Here is a 22,535-nt window from a genome sequence, read left to right as displayed (position 1 = left end):
TACGTTACATGTAACATCCATGTTAGTTGTAATTTTCCACTCATAGATGTAACATTTTAATATAACATATATTACATTGTAGTTATATTGTAATTATATACCAAATAGCACATTGATGTATTGATAAGTCAGTGCTATTTTGGGATATAATGACAATATAACTACAATGTAATATATGTAATATTAAAAATGTTATATCTATGAGAGGGAAATTACAACTAACATATACATTACATGTAACATGCTTAAGTATATGACATTTATATACTGTGTTTGCTGGGATTATTATTATTAATTATAAATAATTTATAATTTTTATTACGAGTATACTTACATTTCTAGTTAGCAAAATTAATCAATCAAGCAGTATTTATCCAAGCAGCACAAATAAATGTCTTGGGATATTCTCAGGATATTTTGTGCTGTCTGGATATAGCGCACTGAGAAAAAAAATGGTTAACTTGACTAAACCGTTCAATTATATTACTATTTTGTTAATTAAACATATAGAAATATTTAAATTAAATACAACATATTAAATCTAACAAAATTTATTTGACTTAAAATACTTATATATGTTCCATTAACAAAATTTAGTTGAACGATTTAGTCAAGTTAACAATTTTCTTCTAAGTATGTAAATTAATATAAATAAACCTGTAACATAATAAATAATGCAATCTAGGATTAGGCAATTTGGGGATAGAGTATAATCATGCTCGATGACATCATCTGCCTCCCAATCTTTATTTCTTATAACATTATCGATTTTAACATCGCGTTTGGCTCTTAGTCGAGATGAAGATGGAGTTTTTTAAAAAATAGGAGAGCTGACTGACAAATATTCTTATTAATTATCGATTTTGTTCTTTAATTTTTCTAAGGCTGCAGCTGTTTTTGATTCAGATTTCCCATCTCTTTAAGATCAGCAACTGTGTTGTGTGCCTCGGGAGAGACACTTAAGGGTCGCGCCAAATTGGGATGGGAATCCGGGGCGTCAGGACTTGTCGGGTGTTTGTAGAGAAATGCACTACACTTTTTGTATTAAAATTCTTTATTCAACTTCAACCACTTGGTCTTTATTTTATTTCACTATCAATACACTGTAGCTTTACGAGTGTGCGGCACTGACTTTATATTACTCCGCGTATCGCGCACAACTACGAGTCGATGCTAAGTGCGCGCGCGGTTAGCGAGATCGTGGTTAGAGCGATTATTTGTGTCTGCGACTGAGCGAGTTGTCGCGTCTCTCCTCTCTTTTTATATCGTTGTTTTTTGGAGTTTTTCCCGATCGGAAGGGGTGCCTGGCAACAGGTTTCCCCGGTCGAGAATCTAGGTGCAAGCGAAGCAGATTCAAAGTCCTTCTGCTTTGCTTGCACGTTGACCAATTTCTGTTCCGCGTATATCTCGCATTGTATGCGTTTTTAACGCGGTCATTATCTGTCGTAATTTTGATTTCGCGTATACCTCGCATCGTATGCGCTTTTTAACGCGGTCATTATCTGTCGTAATTCTGATTCCGCGTATACCTCGCATCGTATGCGTTTTTTAACGCGGTCAGTGTCTGTCGTAATTGCGGATGCAATACGAGTACCCATTTCTTAATATTAGTTAACTTTTAATAGTTATATCTATTGTATATCTTTGGGGGATATAACAACTGTTATAACATTTTCAACATGCTTTTCGGTTACTGTGCAGTTACCATGTTTTGGTGGCCTAATTATGCTAGAAATCGACAATAACTTATATAATAATAAAAATGTAGGACAAGTAGGATGTTCATTGCTCCCAGCAGCCTCACGTATCGTTCCAAAAAATTTATGTAAATATATAAAATAAGTTTTGATAATATTATGGTATATATGATATATTACATATGACATTATGACATTATGATATATTAGATATGACATTATTTTGAAAACAAATCTCTAAGTTATCTTGATTTACTTTGCCAGTTAATAAGTACTTAAAACCGTATTTCTCAATTAAATAATTGCATAAATCTAATGTAGATTTAATAGTTACTCGTAATCCATGTGCAGTTTCTTTTGTATGAAATTCCTTTTCTGGAATAATATTATTTCATGTATCCGTTTCTCATTGGTTTAACCATTTAAGAGCATCTTCTAATATCTTTTAATACAGACAAATATATTAGTCATAAGTTACAAACATTAATTAAAGTGTAAATCTATGTAATATTTAAGATATTTCGTCTAAAAAAATTAATATATTTATAAATAAAAAGATTTGAACATTAACTTTAAAATCCTTTGATTCTGGTGTGAGTCCTTCATTTGGCTGCTTACGATTTAAAGCATCAAACATGTTATTTATTGTCAGACAAAAATCTACTGTTGCCTCACAACCTTCGAACTGCTTCATATTGTGAGCCAAATAAAAACGTAAGCCAATTGCTACGGAATTGCTAAAAATCTTCGAATAATAAAATAATAGATAATAAAAATAAATAATAATAGATAATTAATTAAAAAATTAAATTGATTTTAAGAAATATAAATAAAAGAAATATAAATGAATATAAATAAATAATATAGATTACTTGAGTTGCAAATCGGACGCGCATTTTGGCTGTGTTGTCTAGTTCAATATGTCTCCTAGATATTTTCGGGCATATTCTAGCATTACCTAGCTGAGTAATATCTATATCGTACAAATGAGTGAAGTATTTCCATGGAATATAATCATGTTTTTAATTAACCTAAAAACATAATAAAAACTTGTTTTGCATATGATAATACATATTACACAGCATGTAATTATATAATTATACATATATAAAATTTTATTAAATACCCGTAAACGACCTGTATTATACAGCCTATTTCGAATGCATTTAATTAAGTGTGGTGAATCCGAAAACAAATATTTTCCTTTTTTCATCAAGTGGATGAGTAAACCAATTATGCAAATTATCAATGCTACTATTGATGTCAAGTATTTTCCACATTCGTCTATTTGTTGAAGCATCATCCTCAATTACTCCATATATTAAATTAGAGCGCCAGTATTTTCTAAAAGACATATTGCTTTTAATACTAGCTTCGCTAAGTCTTCACCACCGACGGCACTTTTGGAAGCAAAAACTGCAATAGGCTGAGTATATTTTTCTGTTAAGGACTGAAATTGCAATACAAGTCCATGCGTCGCCAAATCTTCAATGTTCGAACTTTGTGGTCCATCATTTCCGAAGTCTGTTAAGCCAGTATATGTTAACGTTTTTGCAGATACTGCAACAGATTTTCTCAAATTTATTTCATCTAGGACTAGAACACCGTGGCGTTTTTGTTTATCTTTTATTGCAAATGATCTTTTGAGTATTTCAAAAAAATCTTCATCAAAGTCACATTTTGTGCCTATTAATGACATATAATTTCGAACTGTTTTCGAGCATGGCAATGGAATGATATCATTTCTTCGTAAAAACTCATAATAACTTTGTAACCTGATATTCATCAACATACAAAGCATAATAAATTCATCCGTATAACGACGGCCTCTCGGATCTGATTTTTTGCTAGCGGAAATAATTTCACTTACGACTATTTTTTGATTTTTTGAAATTTTTTCTAAAACACAATCAATCATGTTTGCAATTTTTTGCTGCTGATTCGCGATAGAATTTGTGATTAAATTAATTTTGTTTTTTAAACAAAGAGTTTTTGATCTTTGATACTTCATTTTTTCTCGCATGGCTTTCAACTTTATTTGATCAATAGGGTTTGAAGAAGCAGAAATACGCTTAATATTAATTCTTTTCTTCATTTTTCTAACTTTTTGTGATAATGTGTTAGAATATTTTTTACAAGAAGTACATCTTTCACTATTTACAGATAACATCTTGCAATCTATGTGACGCCAACCTGCATGAACGCAGGGTTTCAAAAAAATGTTTGCTGGTACAAAATCTAAACCGATGGATGTTATTCCCTTACAAATACGCATGTATTTAAATTTCTTTAAAATTTCTGATAATGTTGAAATATTATGCAATACTTTTGGAAGTTTTGTTTCCGTAATATCAACAGGCGTCATAAAAATTTCGTAAGTTATTTCTCTGGAAGCTTTAATTATAATAGTTTTTTCAAATATATATTGTTTTGTTTCGCGGTGATCGGCTTTTACAGCATATGTAAACAGAACTTCTTCAGTTGCTGATTTGCAAACATTCCATGGTTTTGGCAATTTTAAAGAAAAATTTTTTACAAAAGTGTCATCACCTGATTTAAAGAAAACTATTTTTTCTTTATTATTATTATTATTATTTGTTTATTATTATTATTATTATTATTATATTAATTTATATTTATTGATTTATTTATTCATGTATTTTTTATAAAATTGGATTTTTAATAATTAGATTTTAAATAATTATATTTTAGATTATACTTATGTTGAGCGTTAAAGTTAAATGTGACAGAATCAAACATAACAGTCGTAAACAAACATTTAGAATTGGTGAGTTTTGGAACCTCAGTATCATCTTTTGCCATATTATTTTTTTCTATGACCGATTGAGACTGCAAAATGTTTTCTAGAAACTGTTTCTGCTCGATTGATTCATTTTGCAAAATAGTTTTCGACAAATGTTCAAATATTTTATCTCCTACCTCATCCAGTGCTTGAACAAAATTATTTTGATAAAAATAAAAATAAATTAAAACTTAAAAATAAATTATTAAAATTAATTTTTAAAATTAAAAATTAATTATTGTTAATCATTTTTAAAAACAGAACATATCAAATGCTTACATTGGGTAGCAACGTTTGCATTAAAAGTTGCAATTGTGCAATTCGTTTCATCTTCAATTGTTGTTTTTGAATGAGAAGAGTTTGCGACTTAAACAAATTATGTATAAATAAATGTATGTTTTATAAATTGCGTTACACACAACAGTTACACATTAAAATAATACAATTAATTAAAATAAAATTTATAAATTAAAACTTACCTTCTTGTAATGCATATGAATTTTTGACAATATCTTTTTTTTGTAGAGGACTTCTTGATCTTGACGAAGATTGCTCAAATATTGTTGGTACAACCCCCGATTGCAAGCGTGCACATTTATAAGCGGAACCTGAATTTATATTTTTTTTTAAATACCAAAAATTTACAGGAAAAAGGTACCAGAGAAATAAGATATAAATTAGTTCAAATATCTTTTAAAATTTTACCTGAGCTATCAGTTTTCCACTATTATTGTATTTTACTAATTCTTTAATGGCAAAATGTTTTTCAAAATGTTTCTCACACACGCGTTGATTTGATCGCAAACTCTCTTTAGTTTATCGTCTTAATTATTTATTTATGTTTATTTGTGTCTCTGTACTTTTCGTATGTGTGAGTGACCGTATTCGTATACGTGTTTTCGTTCATCAATTTTTGGCAAGCATGTGACGATGTAATCGCCACAGTACTACCCCGCCAGTGCTATACCGATAGCACGATACTCGCTCGAAAAAAAAAAAATTGCACGTTTCCGCGATAGTTTCTTTTTCTCTTTTTCCGATGGCAGATCGAGACAAATTCTAAGGTTTTCTCTTCTCGCCGTTATACTTCGAAGTGCTAAAGAATAAGAATAAATATGACGTACTAATGATATAATGATACAATAATAATAAATGCCGATAATCTAATACAATATACATAACGAATTTCAATGAATTTGTCGTTTCGTCTGCCTGAACGCACGTCGCTCTCGGTCTGAGACTCGTCAATTTACATTTAAAAAATAAAACGCGAAATATATATACAAAATTTCTGCTATGTGTCGAATTCGTTTTTTCCTTTTTCGCGTTCCGCGGCTCATGTCTGTCCTACTATATACATACAAATTCCGTCGAGAACAAAATCAAGAATTAAAAAAAAATTGAAATTGCGAACCGTATATTTAATTCCTTTTTATATATATATATATATATATATATATATATTCGCGGCGATTCCTCGGCTTCGCGATCCATGTCCTGGTTCCCCGGTGTTACAGGCCCGTCTGGAATCGACTCGGGAATCGGACCTTTCTCCCCGTTCGCGTCGTTCTCTCGCTCTTTCGGAGCAGGAGCGCGCTTCGCCGCTCGATCTCGGTGTCCTGGTCTCGCGCCGTCCGTCCGTCGACCGCACCCTCTCGGCTCTGTGTCGCCGACTCTGCCGAGCTGCTGTCTTCTGCTTCGGGCTGCAAAATATAAGCGGGTTTAAGGTGGTCTATCGAGACCGTTTTCTCCTTGCCATGCATGCGCACGACAAAGATCTTTTCGTTGCGGCTGACGACTGCGTATGGCCCCTCGTACGGCGCCTGCAGCATCTTTTTCGGCCCGTCGTGTCGCACGAACACCTGTTCGGCCGTCGCCAGGTCCCGGTAGACGAACGGCCGTCGTTCCCCGTGTCGGGTTCCGTCCACCGGTCGCAGCTTCTCGAACTGCTCCCGCAGCGTCCTCACGAAGTCGGCAGTGTCGTCCTCGTTGCTTGCAGGCCGTCGGCCCAGAAATTACCCTGGGATCCTCAGCGTCTGGCCGCACACCAGCTCCGCTGCGGTCGCCTGCAGGTCGTCTCTCCATGCTGCTCGGATCCCGAGCAGCACCGTCGGCAGTACTTCTGTCCAGCGATCTCTCTGCTGGCATTTGATGGCCGCCTTGAGTTGGCGATGGAACCGCTCGACCATTCCATTTGCCTGCGGGTGGTATGCCGTCGTTCTCAGGTGCTGCACTCCTGTCAGCTTGCTTAACCGCCGAAAAAGGTTGGACTCGAACTGGCGCCCCTGGTCCGTTGTTATTCGTACGGGTGCCCCGAATCGGCAGATCCATCCTTCGTAGAACGACCTTGCGACCGTCTCCGCCTCCTGATCTCGAAGTGCGAACGCCTCCGGCCACCGTGTGAAGCGGTCCACGCACGTGAGGCAATATCGCATGCCCTCCGAGACGGGCATCACGATGATGTCCAGGTGGACGTGCTCAAATCTGCTGGATGGAACAGCAAATTTTCTCAATGGCGCCGAGACGTGCCGAGATATCTTGGATCGTTGACAGGGCACGCATGCACGTGCCCAGCTGCGGCAGTCAGTGTTCATCGACGGCCAGACGTAGCGCTGCGCCACGAGTCTGCCCGTCGCCTTGATTCCCGGGTGTGCCAGGTCGTGCACCAGGCTGAATACGGCCCGCCGAAAGGGCCTTGTCAGGAACGGCCGCGGTGTCGGCGTCGTCGTGTCACAATATACTTTGATTCCCGTTCCGGGAATCTGCACTTTCTCAGTTCAGAGCTTCAATCCGGTCTCCCGCCGTATGTAGTCGTCGAGCTCCTTGTCTGTCCCCTGCGACTCCGCCAGTGCAGCGTAGTCCAAGAGAGAATGCAGCTCCTCGACTCAAGACAATGCATCCGTCACAATGTTCTCCTCGCCTGTCGCGTGCCGAATGTCGGTGGAAAACTGCCCGACGAAGTCCAAGTGGCGGAACTGGCGCGGCGTGCTCTTCTCCGGTCTTTGTCAAAAGGCGTAAATCAGCGGTTTATGATCCGTGTAAATCACAAACGCGCACGCCTCCAGCATATATCGGAAGTGCTTAACCGCCAGGTAGATAGCCAGCAGTTCCCTGTCGAACGCGCTGTACTTCACCTCGGCTGGGCTTAGCTTCTTCGAGAAGAAGGCTAACGGCTTCCATCCGTCGCTGCCTCGCTGTTGCAAAGTCGCGCCGATGCTCTGCTCCGACGCGTCAGTGAACAGGGCAAGCTCTGCGTCTAACCTGGGGTGTCGCAAGAGCGCGGCCTGTGCCAAGCTCTCCTTCGAATCCTCAAATACCTTCCGCGCTCGCGGCGTCCACGATATTGCCGCTCTTCCCTTGATGTTGCCGTGGAGGAGATCGTTAAGCGGCGCTAACATCTCGACGGCTCTCGGTAGAAATTTTCTGTAAAAATTGAGCATGCCTAGGTATCTTCGCAGCTCCTTCGCCGTTCCTGGCTTTCGACACGCGAGAATCGCCTCCACACGCGCCGGCAGCGGTCGCGTTCCCCCGCCGGAAATCTCGTAACCGAGGAACTCCACCTTCCGCTGCCCGAACACGCACTTCGCGGGGTTGATGGTCACCCTGTATTCTCGCAGACGTTCGAACACTGCTCTCAGATGATCCCGATGCTCTTCCTCCGATGCCGACGCGACCAGGATGTCGTCGACGTACGCGTAGCAAAATTCTAAACCGCGTAAAACCTCGTCAATGAATCGTTGGAACGTCTGCGCCGCGTTTCTCAATCCAAATGACATGTACGGAAATTCGTACATGCCAAACGGTGTGGTGATCGCCGTTTTCGGGATGTGCTCCTCCGCCACTGGAATTTGGTGATACGCCCGCACCAGATCTATCGTTGTAAATAGTTCCTTTATAGTAAATAGGCCTCCGAGGGCCTGCGCAAAGTCCTGAATATGACGCACAGGATATCGATCCGGGATCGTTCTCGCGTTCAGCGCTCTGTAGTCTCCGCAAGGTCGCCACTCTTCGCCCTTTTTCGGCACCATACGTAAGGGCGCCGACCAACTGCTCTTGGAAGATCGCGCGATTCCGGCTTCCACCATTCGTCGGAACTCCTTCTTTGTGGCTGCAAGTCGATCCGGAGAGAGTCTCCGTGGTCTGCACGCGATAGGAGGTCCCGGCGTCGTCTCGATAACGTGTCGTGTGGCGTGAATCGCTTCCTTCATCTGTCCTCCCGACCTTGTGATGTCCGCGTATTCTTCTAACAATCGGTGGTATTGTGTCTCCCCCATGATTGTTTTTACCTGGGGCACGTTGCATTTGACACAACGCCCACGTGCGGTCAAATTCGTCAGCTGGTCGACGAGGCGAGAATTGCGCAAATCTACTAGGAGGCCATAATGCGCAAGAAAATCGGCGCCGATTATTAGCCTTGATACGTCCGCGATGACAAATCTCCATGTGAACGCCTGTCGCAACCCGAAATTTAGCGTCTGCAAGACGGGGTCGCCAACCACGTTTCCGGCGAGGTCGCGGAGGTGTCGTAAAAATTGCGACGGCTTACGGTCTCCAATCTCTTCGTGTTCCAGGAGCCTCCGGGTCTTATGCTCCTGTGACAGGCTCAGACGCTTGACTAACTACGTCTTCAGCGTCTCATGTTTTTCGTCCCATAAGTAAAAATCGGTGTGCCGTTGGCGGCCGAAAGTTCGTAGATGGATCTCTGTCGTGGGCCTCGAACCATCTTCCAAGGATACGCAGAGATCCGCACCCGTGTCGATTAAAAATGTTATCTTCGTGTTTGCGTCAGTCACGAATAAGCGGCGCGCACTGTGTCCCGGGTCGCTCGCCGCCTCTAACGACCGGCTCCCGCGTTTCCCTGCAGTTGCATCGAGCAGGGTGCTCTGCACTGTCGTGCTTCCGCTCCGAATTGCCAATGGTGCCAGCATATGCCGCTGGCCGGTGGACCACGGCTGCTGAATCGCGCTCGCGGGCGCGAACGCGAATGCAAACGAGGGCGCGAACGACGTCGATCATCTTCTCGGTATCGACCGTCACCAATCGCTTCAATCGACTTACGGATGGCCGTCAGCTGTTCCGTCATCTCCTGTTGCATGGCCAGCCGCATTTGCACCAGTCGCACCTCCAATCTAGCTTCCAAGGCCCCGGGATTGCTCACGCATTGCGTCTGCGGTGGCACGAATTTCGCCGCCTCGACCACTTGAAATGCCGGTGTCCGGGTCGCCTCGACAATCGCATCCGCGATATCTGCCAGTTGTTCGAGCGTATCAGTCGTGCGCGTCACCAGATGCGGCTGAATATAAGCTGGCAATCGGCTCAACCAAATCGTCTGCAAGACGGGGTCGCCAACCACGTTTCCGGCGAGGTCGCGGAGGTGTCGTAAAAATTGCGACGGCTTACGGTCTCCAATCTCTTCGTGTTCCAGGAGCCTCCGGGTCTTATGCTCCTGTGACAGGCTCAGACGCTTGACTAACTACGTCTTCAGCGTCTCATACGCGTGCTCCGCAGGCGGGTTCATAATAATATCTCGCACCTCGGCAGTGTAATTCGGCCCGATAGATGTTAACGCGTAACCGAACTTCGTCGTATCGACCGTGATTTCGGCGGCTTGGAAACTCCAGTCGACGATGTTAAACCAGAGCTCCGGATCCGACGGTGTAAATTCTGGCATTCGCATGCCAACACGGCTTATCTCGAGGGCAGTTAAAAAATACCCCGGCGGCTGCTCCAACCTGGCCACCTGCATCGTAATCGGGGCCGCCTGCATCGTGATCGGGGCTGCCTGCTGCATTTGCACACGCGGCTGCTCGAACGCCCACGCCTCTGTCTCCACGCGCGAACCGACCACTCCGTCGTCTCGCGTCACAAGCATGTCGAATCGTCTTGCACTCGCAACTGGTCACTCACTTCCGGATCCGATCGGATAAATTGTCTCACTCGTCAAAAATGTAAAAAAAAAGAAACGAACTGCTCTCACGCGAACACACAAAAAAAATCGCGAATTCCCGCTCGTTCGCGATCACGTCGGGATCACCACTTTAGTTTATCGTCTTAATTATTTATTTATGTTTATTTGTGTCTCTGTACTTTTCGTATGTGTGAGTGACCGTATTCGTATACGTGTTTTCGCTCGTCAATTTTCGGCAAGCGATGTAATCGCCACAACTCTACTCCAGGAATTGATGCTGTCCATTTTGCACGAAGATTTTCATCTTTTGGCACTTGAAAAGTTGACCATTTTTCTATGCACTTATATTTATTTGTTGTACAATTTGGCACAACACATTCCAATGGCATTTTAATGAAATTTTAATTAAACAGATATGACATATGAGTTATGAAATAGTCATTAAAAAAAAAGAACTCTTACTATGCGATCACAGTGCGATATGACTAGCGGTTAACTCAAGAAACTTTTGACATTCATTAAGAGCCTTACCCCCACCATGAGAGTTTCGAGACCTGCGTATACGACCGTGATGCTAGCCGAGCCTTTCTGCCATTTTTGACACAAAATTTATTTTATCTGGTGCCACGTGCATGTTGCCATTTGCTCTGTTCCTTTCTCTCTATTATAGAACTGCTTTTCTTTATAATTGATCAATTGATGTCTGTCTATGACCCGGGAGGACCTGTATCCTCCCAAGTTATTCCAATAATCTTGGATGCTGCTAAAAAATCTATCATTTCTCAAACTCCTTTGACAAATGATGAAAAATCACTTAATCTTATTTCGTCTGCGCTTTCTCCCTTCTCTGAATATGATGAAGACGATGAAATGGGGTTTCAAAATGAAGACATTGTTGCATCTAACAATAATAATATTAATTTTAAAAATATTGATACTTTGCAAACTGCTGTTCCTTCTCTTTCCTCCCCCCCCCCTTTATTAGATATTAATAATTTAACTAATCAACAACCTTTTGTTAACAGTGCTCTTAAATTACCAATAACAACAAAAAAACGTAAGGCCAAGGAATCCAAGAGTGGGAAAAAACTTGCTTCAAGCAAACATAATATCACGATGTCAACAGATGTATCTAACGTCCTTGAGAGAGGTGAGCAATCTGTTTCTTCTTTTGAAAGTAATTTCAACACTTCTTTTGACTCTTCCAGTCAGAATAAATATGATGCCAAGGCTCAAGGTTCATTTGATGTATTTATTCAATCTATTCAGCCGCAAACATCTATTGATCTCATCACAATTGGTCGTATCATTTCCCCGATTTATCAAAATGATATTATTGAGATCAAGAAATCTGGTTTTTCAAGAATTGTCATTCAATTCAAAACTAGAAATGCCGCTAATAGCATTCTTTCTAATTCTGTCTTGAAGTCTAAGAATTACAAAGTGTTTATTCCTTCTTTTAAAATTGAAAGAAAGGGCATTATTTGTAATGTTCCTTTGGACCTCTCTGACGATGAGATTCTGCAGAACATAAATTCTTCGGTTCCGATCACAGCTGGTCAAACGCTTGAATAGAAGATTGAGACGAACTGGTGGCTCTCCTGGAGAGTCTTCAGAAGCTGTTGTGGTGAATGTGGACTCCAATCTTGTTCCATCTAAGACGATTTGTCTGTTTTTCAAGGGACAGAATCTACCTACAAATATTTTTCTATACAGGGTCAGGTATGTAGTGAATCCCTTTATTTCCAAGACCTCACTTTGTTATTCTTGCTTTCGTTTTAGCCATATGAAGTCTCAATGTAAAGGTCATTCTCGATGCATACATTGTGGAGAGAGATCACATGAGGGGGACTCAGCATGCCCTAAGGAGAGAGATCCCCCGTTCTGTATCAATTGTAGAGGTGCGCATAAGGTTATCAGTGTGCAATGCCCTGCTTATATTTCTTAGAGGAAAGTTAGAGAGCTTGCGGCTTTTAAAAATATTTCACTAAATGAGGCCAGAAGGCTTGTACGTAATGATGGAACTGTGTCTGTTCCACTGCAAGATTTAAATAAATTTCCTCCTTTAAAACCTTCTTCCACATCGCATTTGTATACCGATTCTAATAATTCTTTTGCTCCTTTAACTTCCATCTTTTCTTGTAAAATCTTTTCCCAATCAATGTTTCCTCCTTCGTCTTCTGCTTCTTCATTTCATAAACCTGAAATAACTTATACTAAAAATAATCAAACCTCGCCGTCCTATTGTTCTCGTAAGCCATTACCTAAAAAATCTCCTCAATGTAATGTTAATTCCCTTCTTATTGCCCCCAACGGTAGATTTCCCTCGTCTTCTCATAGCGCCTTTAATTTCAATCTTCCTTCTCCTTTCTCTTCCTTTCCCTCTTCGGACACTTCGCGCCTCTGTAATCTTTCTACTACTACTAATTCTTTATCCTCTCCTCTTTCCCCTTCTCCTTCTGATCAAATTATAAAAATTCTGGATATCCTTATGAATAAATTTGCTCCTTTCTTAAAAATTCTTGGAATCTATGAAGATGCATCTCAATTGCTTAGCTCATTTCTTCACTCTCTTAATTTTCCTGTCATCCCTCCTAATTCCTTAAATCCTTCACCTCCTCATGAATAATTTTCGTTCTTTTTCATCTGATTTGTTTCCTTCATATTGCCCGTTGAGTGTTACAGTGGAACTGTCACTCGCTTTCTAATAAAATTGACCTTCTGGATTTTTTATTTTCAGATTTTGATATTCTTGCATTGTCTGAGACCTGGTTGTGCTCAGACTGTATTATATGTATTCGTGATTTTAATATTTATAGATTAGACTCATTGATATTAAATTCAGGTGATTTGTTGCTTGCTATCCGTAAGCACATTCCATATACTTTTATTCCTTCTCCTTTTAATTTAAACAATAAAATAGAACTCATGCTGATCACTGTTCATTATGAATCTTTTGATTTGAAAATTGTTTCTGTTGTTGTGTGCCTCGGGTCGGGCACAAGGGGTCGCGCCAAATTAGGATGAGGATCCGGGGCGTCAGGGCTTGGATCGGGGTTATTGTATTAATTCACTTCACGTTCTCACTATTAAAGAGATTTTATTTGAACTAAACACTTGACGTTATCTTTATTTTCACAATATTACACTTTGTAGTTACTTAACTAGTTGAGCGAAAGCAATTACGTATGACTTCGTGAATCGCGCGCGCGACTGCGATAAGATGTTATAGATCGCACGCAGTTAGCGAGGTTACTCTTAATTAACGACTCGAGAGCGACTGCCGGGCGCGTCTCCTGCTCCGTTTTTATAATATCGCTTTTTGGAAGTTCCTTGATCGGAAGGGGTGCCAGGCAACGGGCTCCCTCGGTCAAGGACCTAGGTGCAAGCGAAGTAAATTCAAAGTCCTTCTGCTTTGCTTGCACGTTAGGCAATTTCGGTTCCGCGTGTATCTCGCAACGTATGCGTTTTTCCGTGGTCAGTGCCCGTCGTCAAGCGAATGTAATATGAATAGTTATACCTTAATAGTTATATCTTTTAGGGATATAACACTATATATCGACATCCGTATTGCTCTCTTTCTGAACAGGATTATGATTCTCTTTTTTCCTTTTGTGAATCCTTTTCTCATTGCCTGCTTATTGGTGACTTTAATACACATTATAGGGAGTGGAAATGTGGCAGAACTGATGCTAAGGGTAGGAAACTATTGTCTTCCTCCTTGGAGCATGCTTTTTCATTTCTTAATGACGGATCTGCTACCTTTGTGACTTGTCCTTCTCAATCAAAATCAGCTATTGATTTGTCCTTTGTTTCTTCTCCTCTCATTGGACTGTGTGATTGGTCTGTCCTGTCTGACTCGTATTTTAGTAATCATTATCTGATTAAAATTTTTTTTAATTATTCTTTGAATAGGATTTCATTTTTTTCTCATAAAATTCGTCTTTCTTTGGATGATAAAAAACTTCTTATTTCTAACCTAAGAAGTAGTGTGAGTCATCTTAGGGAAACTCTAGCTGTCTCTGGATGTGATCCTTTGAGCATGTATGATAATTTTATTCATCATATTAAATTATGCATTCCTCGGAAACATTCAAAGGATAATAGAAATAACAATCCTAAATTTTCTTTCTCCTCTTCCTCTTCCTCTCCTTTTAAAAGATCATCTTATCCTGCTCCCTGGTGGAATGAGACTTGTCAGCAGGAGGTTGATTTAAGGCGTAAGCTTTTTTTTATCTATAAAAAAAATCCTTCCTTCGTTAATTTCCTCGCCTTTAAAAAGCAGGAAGTGACTACTAGACGTGTTCTTAGGGCTGAAAAGCGAAAAGGATGGAGGGAATTTTGTGGAACTTTTTCTCCTAAAACTCCTATCTCCCGCATTTGGAAGCTTATTAAGCGTTTTAGGAATAGATGTCTGGGCATCGCCCCTTCTTTTCCTTCTTCTACTTTCTCTTTTCCTAGTGAAATGATCCATACCATGAATTCCATATGTCCTCTCTCTTCCTTTCATAAAATATTTTTTGACATCTCTGACTTTCCTTCCTCTTCTATTAAATGTCATCTTTTTTCTGATCCTTTTTCTATTAGAGAATTAAATTCCATATGTGCTCCCTCTTCCTTTCATAAAATATTTTTTGACATCTCTGACTTTCCTTCCTCTTTCATTAAATGTCATCTTTTTTCTGATCCTTTTTCTATTAGAAAATTCAGTCATTTACAACTTAAAAATCCGTTCTTCTCCGGGATTATAGTAGATCAGATCGACTACAATTTAATTTCCTCTCTTCCTTATGAATACCTCATTCTTTTGCTTGATATTTTTAATAGACTTCTTTTGTCTGGTTCCTTTCCTTTCTCTTGGAATCACTCCTTGATATTTCTCATTCCTAAAAATACTCCTGGTAAATTCCGTCCTATCTCTCTTACTTCATGCATGCTCAAAGTGATGGAAAAACTTATATTGACTCGACTTGAGTGGTGGATTGAGTCTTCAGAGTTCTTCCTCCATCACAGTTTGGTTTTAGAAGGAGAAGATTGTGTTTGGACCTCGGATTACTTGCGAGTGGGATTTATGCTGGTTTTGCATCGGCCCAGGATACTGCCTGTTTATTTCTCGATATTGAAGGGAGCCTTTGACAATGTTATTCCAAATATCCTTCTTGAGGATCTTATTGAAATTGGCCTACCACCGCAAATCTGCTGCTTTATCTATCATCTTATTTTTTTTAAGCATGTTCAATTTGTTAACAATGGTCTTCTTTCTGGCTCTTTCTACTCGTATAACGGGGTACCTCAGGGCTCGATTCTCAGTCCGCTTTTGTTTAACCTATACATCCGAGATTGTGCTCAACATCTTGGTGGATGTCGGATTTTACAATTTGCTGATGACATTGTTCTTTTTGCTCGCTCTCCTGATTTAAGGATTTTATTGGAGTTATTGGAAGAGTCTGCTGGTGGACTTTCCAGATATCTTTTAGAACGTGGCCTTCTGGTTTCTCCGTCTAAGTCAGTTCTAATGATTTTTTCCAATAAAAGGCTTAACTTCTCCCAGTTTTCAGTTAATCTCAATGGTACTATTATTCATCTCTCTCCTTCTTATAAATTTCTGGGAGTTTTTCTTGACTCAAAGTAGGGGGACAGATACACGTACGACATCTGACTTTTAAATGTAGCAGATTGACCAATGTTCTCAGATCATTCTGTGGAACTTGGTGGGGTGCGGATCCGAATATCCTCCTTTCTATCTATAAAGCATTGGTTAAAGGCTCTATCGAATATGGATCTTTCCTTTTTCCTATGCATAACAGAGCTCTTATTGAAAAGCTTGATAGGGCTCAGCGTAGAGCTCTTCGCTATTGTGTGAGGGTCAGATGTTCGACCCCAACTAATGTATTATACTCAGAGATCAGCATCAGTCCAATGAGACAGAGGTTAATTTTCCTTGCTTCTAAATTTGTCGTTAAATCTTTTGCTCTTTATTTTAATCCTTTAATTGATAACCTTTTTAATCTTCAAAATATTATTTTTTTTAATAAAAATAGATTTCATATTTTAGACAGATTTTTACTCTATAAAGCTTTTATTTCAGTTAAAAAGTACAAACCCGCTCTTGCTTCCTTTTCAAATATTCCGCTGTTTCTTTTTTCGTATGAGACCTCCACCTTTTCACCTAATATTAATCCGACTCCTGCTTTTGAGAAGGGGGGAGTGACTTGTTCTGATCCCCATGAGATTTTTCGACTCTTTTCTTCGCGTCTTGAGGATCGTGTGCATTTTTTTTACGGACGCCTCTAAGAGAGACCCTTTGTCTGGTGTGGGGGTGGCCTTTGTCTCTCCCTCTCTTGGGGTTGAAAGGATGATTAAAGCCAGTGCCAGATTTTCTGTCTTTTCGGGTGAATGTTCGGCGCTGATATATGCGATTGATTTTATTCTTGAGCATAACATTGACAAAACTGTTATTTTTTCTGGCTCTAAGAGTGCGCTTGACATTTTATCCTCTGAAAGATTGGATCGCGATTGCAGTTATCTTGTCTTGACTTTGAAGAATAAGCTGAGGTCTGCTTCTCTCCAGGATGTTGATATTATCTTATTCTGGATCCCAGCACATGTTGGAATTCCAGGTAATGAATTAGCTGACTCTTTAGCTAAGAGGGCTGTAAGAGGGTGTTCCTTGTGATTTTCTTGTTCCTCATTCTGATTTTTATTTTTTTGTTCGCGATGTTTATTTGCTTGCTACTAGGGACTTTCTCATGCGTCAATCCAGTTTAAAAGGCACGCAATACTTTCAACTCTATCCTAACTTTCCATCTAAACCGTGGTTTGCTCGACTTGAAATTGGGAGAAGCGCTATTGTTGCTTCTATTAGAATTAGATATAATCACTACAATTTGAATTCCAGCCTATTTAGATGCAACATTGTTCAAACGCCTGTCTGCGACTGTGGGGCTACTGTCCAAGATATTGACCACATTCTGTGGTCCTGTCCTCTCTACGAGGAACATCGTCTTTGCTGCTCTCATCGATTGCGAAGAGTCTAGAATTGTCACCTCCTTATAAAGTTTTTGATATACTTAAGGACCCTCCTAAGGTGATATCTCCTATATTATCCTTCCTCTGTGAGAGCAATTTAATTATCTAATGTAAGTACTCTGGTCTACATCTCAAATCTAACTAAGAAGATACATCTGGCAGCGTGGTTCGCGCCATTGCCATTAAAAGAAGAAGAAGAAAAAGAAAAACAATTAATGGTGTATAAGACTATTCTGAGGAAGCCTACGCAGCCAAAACAAAGAAGAAGAAGATTCACTCGAAAACACTCAAGTATACATCAAAGGTTTTCGAACGGGTAGTGTGAATTTGTATGCATACGAGACAATACGAGTGGTGTTTCCGAACGCAGCCTAAAGTCGCGATGAAAAAAATATAAAAAAGAGCGATATTTATAGTCCGTTCTTATATTTAAGATCGTCTTAAGACTTTGTTCAACCAATCAAGAGATGCTATGCGGCCATTTGATTGGTTGAACGAGGTCTTAAGACGATCTTAAATATAAGAAACAACTGTGAATACTGGCCAAAAAGTAAAAAAGCAATCGATTGCCAAGTCTAATAAGAGCCCGTGTCTTACATTCTGTACATTAGTTCACTCTTTGAATTATTATTTTAATATTATTATATATCATTGTACAATTTGTAAATATAAATGTATAAAATCAAACGAGAAATATTTTTATCGGCTCTCAATATTAAGAATAACATATGATATTTTAAATCGGCCAATAGAGCCTAAGCTGCGAAAAATTAATTCTTCGGAACTGTTAAGAGCAGTCGCCCGGAAAGTGAAAAACGCGGGTTCGATTCTCGCTTCAGTGACTTTTCGGACCTATATTTTTCTCGTTTATTTTCTCCACATGTAAGTTCGAGATTAATTAGACCATAACAATTAAAATGGAACAGAACTTAAAACATGTAAATTTTATGACGAGATGGAAGATGCTTTAGGTGATAAACCAATAGTGAAACCAATTTCAATTTCATCAACACTAAAAAAGAGGTTATATTCAAATTCGATGGGAGCATTATGTAGTTCTGACAGCTGTAATGAAAAAAAAAATGTATCATCAAAACCAAACAAAAAGAAAAGCAAAATAGCGAAAGCATTAGATGAATGGAGTACACAACGGAAAATAGAAGCAATGGAACGGGAAGAAGCTAAAGCGGCATAAAGAAAAAATGGAAAAACAAGAGAAAGCAATTATGATTTTTAAAGAACAAATGGACAAATTGTTAGAAAAGCTTTAACCTGTAATATTTAAAAATTTTTCTTATTTCTTGTTAACTTTGATTTCTTTATGATAGTTTTATAAAAGTACTTTCAAAATGTTTTGTTTAAGATATGAATTTTCTTATATTGTTTCATGCAATTAATTTTGTTTTCATAAAATCTTTAGTTTATTTTTTTATATTTTGTGTTAATTTAAAAATTGTGATTTAAACAATTTTTTTTCATTAGTAGTATGTGATACATAATACTCATGGTATGTGATACATAATTACAAAAATGTGATACTTAAATAAATACACTGTTATTTATTTGTAATTTAAAGGAATGCCGGAGCGACGGTCGAACTCCGATAGGTTAGCACCACACATATCTAAACATATGCACGTATACAACACATACGCGTAAAAATGTTTTTAATATATAACTTTTTTATTAGACTTGCAATCTCACTTTTAATCGTTTACTAATAATTCTTCATATTATCCTTACCGCGTATACTATATTTCATCACAGACAAACTGGGAGATGCCGGATGATGTTTTTACCGACCGAATGCGAGAATATTTAGTTTTTTTTATATAACTTTTTATTGACTATACTGATCAATAAATCCTTTTCCACGATTAAAGTACTTATAAAAACGGACCGCGCTAGCTATGTTTGCATATATAAATCATATAAAAATCAAACTTTACAGTTTTGTTATCGGCTTCTTTGTGTCAGTTCGTAATAATACTTATTTAATAAAAAAGTTCTGCAGTTTGTCTGTGCATGAAATATAGTATACGCGATAAGGATAATATGAAGAATTATTAGTAAACGATTAAAAGTGAGATTGCAAGTCTAATAAAAAAGTTATATATTAAAAACATTTTTACGCGTATGTGTTGTATACGTGCATATGTTTAGATATGTGTGGTGCTAACCTATCATGTGTATATGTGTATACGTGCAAATGTTTAGATATGTGTGGTGCTAACCTAACGGAGTTCGGCCGTCGCTTCGGCATCCCCTTAAACTACATATAGTATAATCTAACACTATCTATAAGAGCAATACTGTATTTGCCTATAAGTTCTTTTAGATGTTCTTTTAACGTAAATTTTTTTCTTATATGGACATATTTGTTTTTTTTTTCAAAATTAATTTTTTTACTTAATTTAAAGCTTATTTTTTCCAAATTCAACCATATATGATAGTTATATATGACATTACAAAATATTATTTTCGAGAATTAATTATAAACGCTTTCGTATATACGCTTAACCGTGCTAAGTACATAATTACCGTCGAAACAATAAGATATAGAAAAATGCTTATGTAAAATTTTTATCTCTGTTTCTTTGTATTTTTAACTGCATATTATGTATATTAAGATTTTTAAAAAAATTTTAAATATCGATTACCTAAAGAAATTTTTTAATATACCCTCAGCTCTCTTATTTCTTTAATATTAATTTATTCTAAAAATTAAAAATAATTTTATTCTAAATTTACTTACTTATAATAATAGTACATTAGCTAACAAGTGTGACAATCCGCACGATCGGCCGATTTATGACCCGCATATGTTGGCTACGATATTTTGTGTGGCCGGTGCGTGGAAGGGAGCCCTTTCTAAAATCCCATCATGTGCGGAAAGGGCGACTTTTCGCGCCGGTTGCACAAAAATATATGTCGTAATACTTAACATAAACAAATTTTATCTTACATTAAAATAAATTATAAGATAAGATTATGTATATGTGTTCCAGATAAATGAACAATATAAATTGTTTCATATAGAAGCATATAATTCCCACAGTCAATGTAGTCTTTTCGTTGTAATCATGCATATCTGTGTAAATTGTTTTTATATTGCTACAGAAAACAAAATTTAACATCCTTGAAAATGATTATCAATCCGCTTAATATGCTATAGGTATATTTATAGGTATACCTATAGATCGTTATCAGTATATTATTGGTATATCCATTAGATTAGGTTATATTTAATAGTAGTGAATAATTGCTGAATTTAGTAAAAATAGTTAACATTGTTGTGCCTCCGGGAAGGCACGGAAAATTTTGGGGTCTCAGTCGACTGAAGGATGAGGATCCTAGGATCCGGCGGGCGTCTCCTCCTTGACTAACTTCGATTGTTTATTTGAATAAATCTTTTATTTCCCTTATTTCTTGAGTTGGTTTAATTCTGTATAATCCCACCTGGATGGTTAGTTAACTATGCTCGCTCTCGATAGTCAGATTACAGGTGATAGTTTATATTCTGCGGCTTGTCTTCGACTCCTAGTTAGGTTCTAATTAGCGACTTGACTTTTTGGATTTTCGTTAGCGACTGACTTCGTCGCCTCGCTTTCCGTTCGCGGTGGTCTCCTACCCTTTTCTACATCTTTCGGGGGAAGATGTAGAGAAGCTCTTTCATTGGCTAATTTTTATTCACACGCTTTTATCTAGGAGCAAGCGAAGCAGGTTGATTCTTCGCTTGCGATCCGCGGGTTTCGGCGTAACGCTTATATTTCATCGCGTTTGCGTCTTTTCGCGATAAGCGCTTCGCGAGAGCGTGAGAACGTTTCTCAAATGATTGTATAATAGCTGACTTACTAATTTATTATTAAAACTATATTAATATAATATAATATAATATAGTTATAGTCATTCGGACTATAACATTCCTCCCCCGTTGAAAAAGAAAAACGGAGGTACGAAGTTTTTCGTTCTTAATTTCTTAACTTACATATAATAATGGTTTCCCGTTACAGTATAGTATTACAATCGTTTCTTAAATTCTAGTACTTTGACTTCTTCTTAGGATTGATCTCGGTATTTCGAAGTCAATATTTGTTGTAGTTTTCGGTTGTTTTTTGTTTTTATTTTTTCTTTTTATTATTATTATCCATGTTAAAATGAATATTGTAGCTACTGTCATTACTGTTCCAGTAAATGTCATTGGGTAGACAAATTGCTTCCGTGCATAAAAATTTTGTTCGTTGTTTTGTAAGTTGTTGTCTATAGTTTCTATTTTGTCTCTGAGTTTTGTCAATTCCAAACGATGTTGTGAGATGTTTTCTAATGTGTCCTGATCATGTCCTATTTTTCCGTCTCGTGGAATTGTTATATTTATATTTGGTAGGAAAGTTTCTAAGGTATTTCCGTACAGTTTTCCTGCTGTTTGTAATGTTGTGTCTGTTGTTGTCAGTTTACAATTTTCGTTTAATGTAATCTCGCCTGTGTTTTTGATTACTTTACTTTCTGATCGTCCGTCGCATCGTATAGTTATTGTCTGTTCAGCGGAGGTCGAGTATAGCCAAGTGTCTTCTTGGTGTAAGGTTATCCATATCGTGCGGGACGAGGTATATTGTCTAACATTACATTTGTCCTGATAACGTTGTCGCAGTGTATACATTTGAATTTCGCACGGTGCGTCTACATCTATGCGATATATGGGTGTATTTTGTTTGCATACATATTGTGTATTTATTTTATTACATTGTTCTAACTTCTTTTCTGTTATTATGCCGTATGTTAATTTTTCCTTATCTACTACAATAATTGGGTTGTTTATTTTAATATAATTGTATACATTTTTTATGTATGGCGTAGGAAATTCTATCGCTTTTATAATGTCGTATGTCGGCTGTACAATTAAAGGAAAACGCAAAATTGTATATATTGTATCTGATTCGTGGTACGCTGTTATCGCAATGTTTTCTTCTATCGATAACCAGTCGTCTGTACGAATTTTAAAGGGGAAATACAATCCTTCGGGAAGTTGTGCTGCTGCATCTTTTAAATTATTTATAATTTCGTCTATTGGTATTAATCTGGGGTGCATTTTGCCCTTTCG

The 22,535-nt window shown here is 38.1% G+C and overlaps 1 pseudogene; it reads right to left on the bottom strand.

Moving 5' to 3' along the window:
• Positions 1 to 2,854: 2,854 nt before the first annotated feature.
• On the bottom strand, positions 2,855 to 3,615 carry LOC146719629 (uncharacterized; annotated as a pseudogene).
• Between the last annotated feature and the right edge of the window lie 18,920 nt (positions 3,616 to 22,535).

Source organism: Nylanderia fulva, unplaced genomic scaffold (assembly GCF_048542155.1).
Source record: "Nylanderia fulva isolate GAGA-0341 unplaced genomic scaffold, ASM4854215v1 Scaffold91, whole genome shotgun sequence".
NCBI lineage: Eukaryota > Metazoa > Arthropoda > Insecta > Hymenoptera > Formicidae > Nylanderia > Nylanderia fulva.
This window is presented reverse-complemented; position numbering and strand designations above follow the sequence as displayed.